Here is a 10000-nt window from a genome sequence, read left to right on the forward strand (position 1 = left end):
GCCTGGGGTAGACCTGGTGTACCCGGCCGGACACTGGCTACGGCGGCCCAGGGCTCGGGGTAGACCTGATGTCCCGGCCGGACATAGGCTCCGGCAGCCCGGGGCCCGAGGTAGAGCTGGTGTCCAAGGCCAAGGCCGAGGGGTAGACCTGGTGTACCCGGCCGGACTTGGGCTCCGGCAGCCGGGGGTCCCGGGGTAGACCTGGTGTCCCAGGGCTCGGGGTAGACCTGGTGTCCCGGGGCTCGGGGTAGACCTGATGTCCCGGCTGGACTTAGGCTCCGGCAGCCCGGGGCCCGGGGTAGACCTGGTGTCCAAGGCCCCGGGGTAGACCTGGTGTCCCAGGGCTCGGGGTAGACCTGGTGTCCCGGGGCTCGGGGTAGACCTGATGTCCCGGCTGGACTTAGGCTCCGGCAGCCCGGGGCCCGGGGTAGACCTGGTGTCCCAGCGCCCGGGCTAGACCTGGTGTCCCAGCGCCCGGGGTAGACCTGGTGTCCCAGCGCCCGGGCTAGACCTGGTGTCCCAGGGCCCGGGGTAGACCTGGTGTCCCAGCGCCCGGGGTAGACCTGGTGTCCCAGCGCCCGGGGTAGACCTGGTGTCCAAGGCCCCGGGGTAGACCTGGTGTCCCAGCGCCCGGGGTAGACCTGGTGTCCCAGGGCTCGGGGTAGACCTGGTGTCCAAGGCCCCGGGGTAGACCTGGTGTCCCAGCGCCCGGGGTAGACCTGGTGTCCCAGGGCTCGGGGTAGACCTGGTGTCCCGGGGCTCGGGGTAGACCTGATGTCCCGGCTGGACTTAGGCTCCGGTAGCCCGGGGCCCGGGGTAGACCTGGTGTCCCAGCGCCCGGGGTAGACCTGGTGTCCCAGGGCTCGGGGTAGACCTTGTGTCCCAGGGCTCGGGGTAGACCTGGTGTCCCAGGGCTCGGGGTAGACCTGGTGTCCCGGCTGGACTTAGGCTCCGGCAGCCCCGGGCCCAGGGTAGAGCTGGTGTCCAAGGCCAAGGCCAAGGGGTAGACCTGGTGTACCCATCCGGACTTGGGCTACGGCGGCCCAGGGATCGGGGTAGACCTGGTGTCCCGGCGCCCGGGGTAGACCTGGTGTCCCGGCGCCCGGGCTAGACCTGGTGTCCCAGGGCCCGGGGTAGACCTGGTGTCCCGGGGCCCGGGGTAGACCTGGTGTCCCAGGGCTCGGGGTAGACCTGGTGTCCCGGGGCTCGGGGTAGACCTGATGTCCCGGCTGGACTTAGGCTCCGGCAGCCCGGGGCCCGGGGTAGACCTGGTGTCCCAGGGCTCGGGGTAGACCTGGTGTCCCAGGGCTCGGGGTAGACCTGGTGTACCCGGCCGGACTTGGGCTACGGCGGCCCAGGGATCGGGGTAGACCTGGTGTCCCGGCCGGACTTAGGCTCCGGCAGCCGGGGGTCCCGGGGTAGACCTGGTGTCCCGGCGCCCGGGGTAGACCTGGTGTCCCGGCGCCCGGGGTAGACCTGGTGTCCAAGGCCCCGGGGTAGACCTGGTGTCCCGGGGCCCGGGCTAGACCTGGTGTCCCAGCGCCCGGGGTAGACCTGGTGTCCCAGCGCCCGGGCTAGACCTGGTGTCCCAGGGCCCGGGGTAGACCTGGTGTCCCAGCGCCCGGGGTAGACCTGGTGTCCCAGCGCCCGGGGTAGACCTGGTGTCCAAGGCCCCGGGGTAGACCTGGTGTCCCAGCGCCCGGGGTAGACCTGGTGTCCCAGGGCTCGGGGTAGACCTGGTGTCCAAGGCCCCGGGGTAGACCTGGTGTCCCAGCGCCCGGGGTAGACCTGGTGTCCCAGGGCTCGGGGTAGACCTGGTGTCCAAGGCCCCGGGGTAGACCTGGTGTCCCAGGGCTCGGGGTAGACCTGGTGTCCCGGGGCTCGGGGTAGACCTGATGTCCCGGCTGGACTTAGGCTCCGGTAGCCCGGGGCCCGGGGTAGACCTGGTGTCCCAGCGCCCGGGGTAGACCTGGTGTCCCAGGGCTCGGGGTAGACCTTGTGTCCCAGGGCTCGGGGTAGACCTGGTGTCCCAGGGCTCGGGGTAGACCTGGTGTCCCGGCTGGACTTAGGCTCCGGCAGCCCCGGGCCCAGGGTAGAGCTGGTGTCCAAGGCCAAGGCCAAGGGGTAGACCTGGTGTACCCATCCGGACTTGGGCTACGGCGGCCCAGGGATCGGGGTAGACCTGGTGTCCCGGCGCCCGGGCTAGACCTGGTGTCCCAGCGCCCGGGGTAGACCTGGTGTCCAAGGCCCCGGGGTAGACCTGGTGTCCCGGGGCCCGGGGTAGACCTGGTGTCCCGGGGCCCGGGGTAGACCTGGTGTCCCAGGCCCCGGGGTAGACCTGGTGTCCCGGCGCTCGGGGTAGACCTGGTGTCCCAGGGCCCGGGGTAGACCTGGTGTCCCGGGGCCCGGGGTAGACCTGGTGTCCCAGCGCCCGGGGTAGACCTGGTGTCCAAGGCCCCGGGGTAGACCTGGTGTCCCAGCGCCCGGGGTAGACCTGGTGTCCAAGGCCCCGGGGTAGACCTGGTGTCCCAGCGCCCGGGGTAGACCTGGTGTCCCGGGGCCCGGGCTAGACCTGGTGCCCTAGGGCCCGGGCTAGACCTGGTGTCCAAGGCCCCGGGGTAGACCTGGTGTCCCAGGGCCCGGGGTAGACCTGGTGTCCCGGGGCCCAGGGTAGACCTGGTGTCCTAGCGCCCGGGGTAGACCTGGTGTCCAAGGCCCCGCGGTAGACCTGGTGTCCCAGCGCCCGGGGTAGACCTGGTGTCCCGGCGCCCGGGGTAGACCTGGTGTCCAAGGCCCCGGGGTCGACCTGGTGTCCCGGGGCCCGGGGTAGACCTGGTGTCCCAGCGCCCGGGGTAGACCTGGTGTCCCAGCGCCCGGGGTAGACCTGATGTCTCGGCTGGACTTAGGCTCCGGCAGCCCGGGGCCCGGGGTAGACCTGGTGTCCCAGCGCCCGGGGTAGACCTGGTGTCCAAGGCCCTGGGGTAGACCTGGTGTCCCAGCGCCCGGGGTAGACCTGGTGTCCCGGCGCCCGGGGTAGACCTGGTGCCCTAGGGCCCGGGCTAGACCTGGTGTCCAACGCCCCGTCGTAGTCCTGTTGTCCCGGGCCGGCCTTAGGCCACGGCTGCCTTGCCCGTGGCTGGACCTGTGGTGCCTGGCCGGACTCCCTCTTCGGGTGCCTAGCAAGCCCGAAAAGTATGCAGACGGCGCCAGGGGGACTGATGGGAGAGGGCGGGTGGGGCGCCCCCAACCGCCGATGGGCGTGGGCGGCTCCGGCAGAGACGGCAAGGGCAGGGGTAAGGGCAGGGGCGGGCGCGGGGACGGGGACGGGGCCAGGGACAGGGAGTGAGGGCACGCGAGAGCGTGCACGCGGACGGGCAGCCAGGCGGCCGGGCGGGCGGGCGGGGGCAGGTGGCGGGGGGCGGCGAGGGGGCGGGGACGGTTGTCCGCGCGCGCGTGTGCACGCGCGGCGGTGTGGTGGCCTGAAGGGATGACCTTGGGGAGTGAACGTGCGCACGGGGGGGGGGGTGGGTGTGGCGCTGTATCTGTGTCTGTGCGGACGAGGGCCAAGGGCCGGCGGCTTCGTGCCGGCCCCGGGCGCCTCGGCCCCGAGCCCCCACGGCCCCCTAGACTGACGTCGAGGGCGGAAGACCTCTGCGGACCGTGAAAGAACCCGGCCGAAAGTGGCCGCCTGTGTGCTGGCGGTGGTGCCGGCGGCAGCCGCCTCTACCGGTGGGCGGGGCGGGGCGGGGCGAGCCGCATCGGGGGCCAGGGGGGCCGGGCTGTGTAGGGTCTCAGGAGGGCGTGGGTGGGACAGGGCGGGGGCGGGGGCGGGGGGTTGGTGGGGGCGCTGTTTCGCCAGTTCAGCGTGTCAGCAGGCAGACCACGGGGCACGGGTTGCCCGTCGGCTCGGCTGGGAGTGCTCTGGATACGAAACGAGGAGAAATAAAATGTGCCAATTGTTATTGTCGGTTTGTTTTTCCGGATGAGTTTCTCGTTCCAAGCGAATAGAGGAGCCATTCTACCCAAATCCAAACCACAAGACCACCGACCCCCCCCCAAAAGATAACAGCCTCAAAACTCAGCATCCAACAGAGCCGAACCTAGAAACAACAAACAATAAAGAAAGAAAGAAAAAAAAAAAAAAACCAAACAAACCGAAAAAAAACCACCAAAACCCACCAAAAAAAAAAAAAAAAAAAAAAAAAAAAAAAAAAATATCCCGAATGACCAACACAATAAACCCCGAAAATATGTATTGATCTTGAAAGCGGGGTGGGGCTCATTGTGCGCGACGGGGCTGATCGAGCCGTCTGGCTCCGGGGTGATATGAGGCTGTGAGCTTAGCCCGGCTCCGGGGTCGATGGGGACGGTGAGGCACCCGGGCTGCGGGCGACGACAGGGAGATGGGAGGCCCACCCCGGGTCCGGGCCGGCCCTGGCTCACCAGGACAAGCCGGCTCCGGCGCTGCCGCGGCTCGCCGTGGCGCCCGGGAGGCAGGCGGCTGTGAAGGGACACCAGGTCTACCACGGCTCCGGCCGGGGACACCAGGTCTACCCCGGATTGATCGGGACACCAGGTCTACCCCGGGGCCTTGGACACCAGGTCAACCCCGGGCGCTGGGACACCAGGTCTACCCCGGGCGCTGGGACACCAGGTCTACCCCGGGGCCTTGGACACCAGGTCTACCCCGAGCCCTGGGACACCAGGTCTACCCCGGGGCCTTGGACACCAGGTCTACCCCGGGCGCTGGGACACCAGGTCTACCCCGAGCCCTGGGACACCAGGTCTACCCCGGGGCCTTGGACACCAGGTCTACCCCGGGGCCTTGGACACCAGGTCTACCCCGGGCCCTGGGACACCAGGTCTACCCCGGGGCCTTGGACACCAGGTCTACCCCGAGCCCTGGGACACCAGGTCTACCCCGGATTGATCGGGACACCAGGTCTACCCCGGGGCCTTGGACACCAGGTCTACCCCGGGGCCTTGGACACCAGGTCTACCCTGAGCCGGGACACCAGGTCTACCCCGAGCCGGGACACCAGGTCTACCCCGGAGCCCGGGACACCAGGTCTACCCCAGGGCCTTGGACACCAGGTCTACCCCGGGCCCTGGGACACCAGGTCTACCCCGGGCCCTGGGACACCAGGTCTACCCCGGGGCCTTGGACACCAGGTCTACCCCGAGCCCTGGGACACCAGGTCTACCCCGGGGCCTTGGACACCAGGTCTACCCCGGGCGCTGGGACACCAGGTCTACCCCGGGCCCTGGGACACCAGGTCTACCCCGGGCCCTGAGACACCAGGTCTACCCCGGGGCCTTGGACACCAGGTCTACCCCGAGCCCTGGGACACCAGGTCTACCCCGGGGCCTTGGACACCAGGTCTACCCCGGGCGCTGGGACACCAGGTCTACCCCGGATTGATCGGGACACCAGGTCTACCCCGGGGCCTTGGACACCAGGTCTACCCCGAGCCGGGACACCAGGTCTACCCCGAGCCCCGGGACACCAGGTCTACCCAAGGGCCTTGGACACCAGGTCTACCCCGGGCCCTGGGACACCAGGTCTACCCCGGGGCCTTGGACACCAGGTCTACCCCGGATCGATCGGGACACCAGGTCTACCCCGGATCCGGCGGGACACCAGGTCTACCCCGGATCCGGCGGGACACCAGGTCAACCCCCGAGCCCGGGACACCACGTCTACCCCGGGCCCGGCGGGACACCAGGTCTACCCCGGATTGATCGGGACACCAGGTCTACCCCGGATCCGGCGGGACACCAGGTCAACCCCGGAGCCCGGGACACCAGGTCTACCCCGGGCCCGGCGGGACACCAGGTCTACCCCGGAGCCCGGGACACCAGGTCTACCCCGGAGCCCGGGACACCAGGTCTACCCCGGATCCGGCGGGACATCAGGTCTACCCCGGATCCGCCGGGACACCAGGTCTACCCCGGAGCCCGGGACACCAGGTCTACCCCGGATCCGGCGGGACATCAGGTCTACCCCGGATCCGGCGGGACACCAGGTCTACCCCGGAGCCCGGGACACCAGGTCTACCCCGGGCCCGGCGGGACACCAGGTCTACCCCGGATCCGGCGGGACACCAGGTCTACCCCGGATCCGGCGGGACACCAGGTCTACCCCGGAGCCCGGGACACCAGGTCTACCCCGGATTGATCGGGACACCAGGTCTACCCCGGATCCGGCGGGACACCAGGTCTACCCCGGGCCCGGCGGGACACCAGGTCTACCCCGGAGCCCGGGACACCAGGTCTACCCCGGAGCCCGGGACACCAGGTCTACCCCGGATCCGGCGGGACATCAGGTCTACCCCGGATCCGGCGGGACACCAGGTCTACCCCGGAGCCCGGGACACCAGGTCTACCTCGGGCCCGGCGGGACACCAGGTCTACCCCGGAGCCCGGGACACCAGGTCTACCCCGGATCGATCGGGACACCAGGTCTACCCCGGATCCGGCGGGACATCAGGTCTACCCCGGAGCCCGGGACACCAGGTCTACCCCGGGCCCGGCGGGACACCAGGTCTACCCCGGAGCCCGGGACACCAGGTCTACCCCGGATCCGGCGGGACACCAGGTCTACCCCGGATCCGGCGGGACACCAGGTCTACCCCGGAGCCCGGGACACCAGGTCTACCCCGGATCGATCGGGACACCAGGTCTACCCCGGATCCGGCGGGACACCAGGTCTACCCCGGAGCCCGGGACACCAGGTCTACCCCGGGCCCGGCGGGACACCAGGTCTACCCCGGAGCCCGGGACACCAGGTCTACCCCGGAGCCCGGGACACCAGGTCTACCCCGGATCCGGCGGGACATCAGGTCTACCCCGGATCCGGCGGGACACCAGGTCTACCCCGGAGCCCGGGACACCAGGTCTACCTCGGGCCCGGCGGGACACCAGGTCTACCCCGGAGCCCGGGACACCAGGTCTACCCCGGAGCCCGGGACACCAGGTCTACCCCGGATCCGGCGGGACATCAGGTCTACCCCGGAGCCCGGGACACCAGGTCTACCCCGGGCCCGGCGGGACACCAGGTCTACCCCGGAGCCCGGGACACCAGGTCTACCCCGGATCCGGCGGGACACCAGGTCTACCCCGGATCCGGCGGGACACCAGGTCTACCCCGGAGCCCGGGACACCAGGTCTACCCCGGATCGATCGGGACACCAGGTCTACCCCGGATCCGGCGGGACACCAGGTCTACCCCGGAGCCCGGGACACCAGGTCTACCCCGGGCCCGGCGGGACACCAGGTCTACCCCGGAGCCCGGGACACCAGGTCTACCCCGGAGCCCGGGACACCAGGTCTACCCCGGATCCGGCGGGACACCAGGTCTACCCCGGATCCGGCGGGACACCAGGTCTACCCCGGAGCCCGGGACACCAGGTCTACCTCGGGCCCGGCGGGACACCAGGTCTACCCCGGAGCCCGGGACACCAGGTCTACCCCGGAGCCCGGGACACCAGGTCTACCCCGGATCCGGCGGGACATCAGGTCTACCCCGGAGCCCGGGACACCAGGTCTACCCCGGGCCCGGCGGGACACCAGGTCTACCCCGGAGCCCGGGACACCAGGTCTACCCCGGATCCGGCGGGACACCAGGTCTACCCCGGATCCGGCGGGACACCAGGTCTACCCCGGAGCCCGGGACACCAGGTCTACCCCGGATCGATCGGGACACCAGGTCTACCCCGGATCCGGCGGGACACCAGGTCTACCCCGGAGCCCGGGACACCAGGTCTACCCCGGGCCCGGCGGGACACCAGGTCTACCCCGGAGCCCGGGACACCAGGTCTACCCCGGAGCCCGGGACACCAGGTCTACCCCGGATCCGGCGGGACATCAGGTCTACCCCGGATCCGGCGGGACACCAGGTCTACCCCGGAGCCCGGGACACCAGGTCTACCTCGGGCCCGGCGGGACACCAGGTCTACCCCGGAGCCCGGGACACCAGGTCTACCCCGGAGCCCGGGACACCAGGTCTACCCCGGATCCGGCGGGACATCAGGTCTACCCCGGAGCCCGGGACACCAGGTCTACCCCGGGCCCGGCGGGACACCAGGTCTACCCCGGAGCCCGGGACACCAGGTCTACCCCGGAGCCCGGGACACCAGGTCTACCCCGGGCCCGGCGGGACACCAGGTCTACCCCGGGCCCGGCGGGACACCAGGTCTACCCCGGATCCGGCGGGACACCAGGTCTACCACGGAGCCCGCCCGGGGCCGGCGGAGGTCGGCCTTGCCCCCGGCTGGCGTGCGCCTTCCGGGGACACCAGGTCTACCTCGCCCCGGCGTGACTTAGTCAAATTTCGGAGGGTGCCGGGTAGACCTGTTGTCTCGGCCGGCTGCGGAAGTTCACCAAGGGGTCGCTGTTGCCGGCCGCCTCCGGCTGCCTCATCGTAAGAGGCGGCCTGCGGCGGCGCCTTCTCCCGGTCAAGCTCCATCGGTCCCCTAGGAGGCCGCGGCGGCTTCGGACGCGTCTGTCCGTATTATGGGAGCGAGGTGACGGGCCGCATCCCCGCAGGTTGGTTTCATCCCGTGCCTGCGCCTAAGGCGGAGTGGAGTGGCCAGGCTGGTGCAGCCGGCAGGGCAAAGCAAGTGCCGCCTAGCCGGGACGAGTCTTTGTGGCTGTGTCCCGGCTCCCGTCTTTCCCGAGAAAAGTTGGTACAGTGAGAGGGGCGCCGAGAGAGAAGGGCAACCGGAGAAGGGGGCGAGAGCTCTCCCCGCCAGGCCGAGAGAGAAGGGCAGCCGGAGAAGGGGGCGAGAGCTCTCCCCGCCAGGCCGAGAGAGAGGGGCAGCCGGAGAAGGGGGCGAGAGCTCTCCCCGCCAGGCCGAGAGAGAGGGGCAGCCGGAGAAGGGGGCGAGAGCTCTCCCCGCCAGGCCGAGAGAGAGGGGCAGCCGGAGAAGGGGGCGAGAGCTCTCCCCGCCAGGCCGAGAGAGAGAGGGGCAGCCGGAGAAGGGGGCGAGAGCTCTCCCCGCCAGGCCGAGAGAGAGAGGGGCAGCCGGAGAAGGGGGCGAGAGCTCTCCCCGCCAGGCCGAGAGGGAGAGGGGCAGCCGGAGAAGGGGGCGAGAGCTCTCCCCGCCAGGCCGAGAGAGAGGGGCAGCCGGAGAAGGGGGCGAGAGCTCTCCCCGCCAGGCCGAGAGAGAGGGGCAGCCGGAGAAGGGGGCGAGAGCTCTCCCCGCCAGGCCGAGAGAGAGGGGCAGCCGGAGAAGGGGGCGAGAGCTCTCCCCGCCAGGCCGAGAGAGAGGGGCAGCCGGAGAAGGGGGCGAGAGCTCTCCCCGCCAGGCCGAGAGAGAGGGGCAGCCGGAGAAGGGGGCGAGAGCTCTCCCCGCCAGGCCGAGAGAGAAGGGCAGCCGGAGAAGGGGGCGAGAGCTCTCCCCGCCAGGCCGAGAGAGAAGGGCAGCCGGAGAAGGGGGCGAGAGCTCTCCCCGCCAGGCCGAGAGAGAAGGGCAGCCGGAGAAGGGGGCGAGAGCTCTCCCCGCCAGGCCGAGAGAGAAGGGCAGCGAAAGACGATCCGAGAGAGCCGCTCGGGCGGCCGAGGCGAGGCGGAGAGAGAGAAGCTGCGAGCGTGTCCCGTTCCGGCCCGGCTTCTGCCGGCCGATTCGCAAGGGGGGGCGTCCCCCCTGGGCAGCGGTGGCGGGCGAGGCGGCGGCGCCTCGTCCCTTTCGTGCCTGGCCTTAAGCCGGGGCCCACTCGGCGGGCACTGTTTTGGGCTGTCGGTCCGCCTCGGCGGCGGTCGGCCCGCCCGGTAAAGCTGTGGAGCCCGGGGTCGGGGTGCCCCCGTCCCCGGCCCGCGTTGTTGAAGCCGTCCCCCTTCCTCGGCCCTAAGCCGGGGACCCGCGTTGGCGGGCAGAGTTTTTTGGAGTTGGCGGACCCGGCACCCGACGGAGAGAGCCCCCCGGACTTGTCGCGGGCGAGGCGGCGGCGCCTCGCCCACCTCGGTCGTGGCCGCATCGACCGAGCCGCTTATGCCGGG

This window comes from Ammospiza caudacuta, unplaced genomic scaffold (assembly GCF_027887145.1).
Source record: "Ammospiza caudacuta isolate bAmmCau1 unplaced genomic scaffold, bAmmCau1.pri scaffold_191, whole genome shotgun sequence".
NCBI classification, from domain to species: Eukaryota; Metazoa; Chordata; class Aves; order Passeriformes; family Passerellidae; genus Ammospiza; species Ammospiza caudacuta.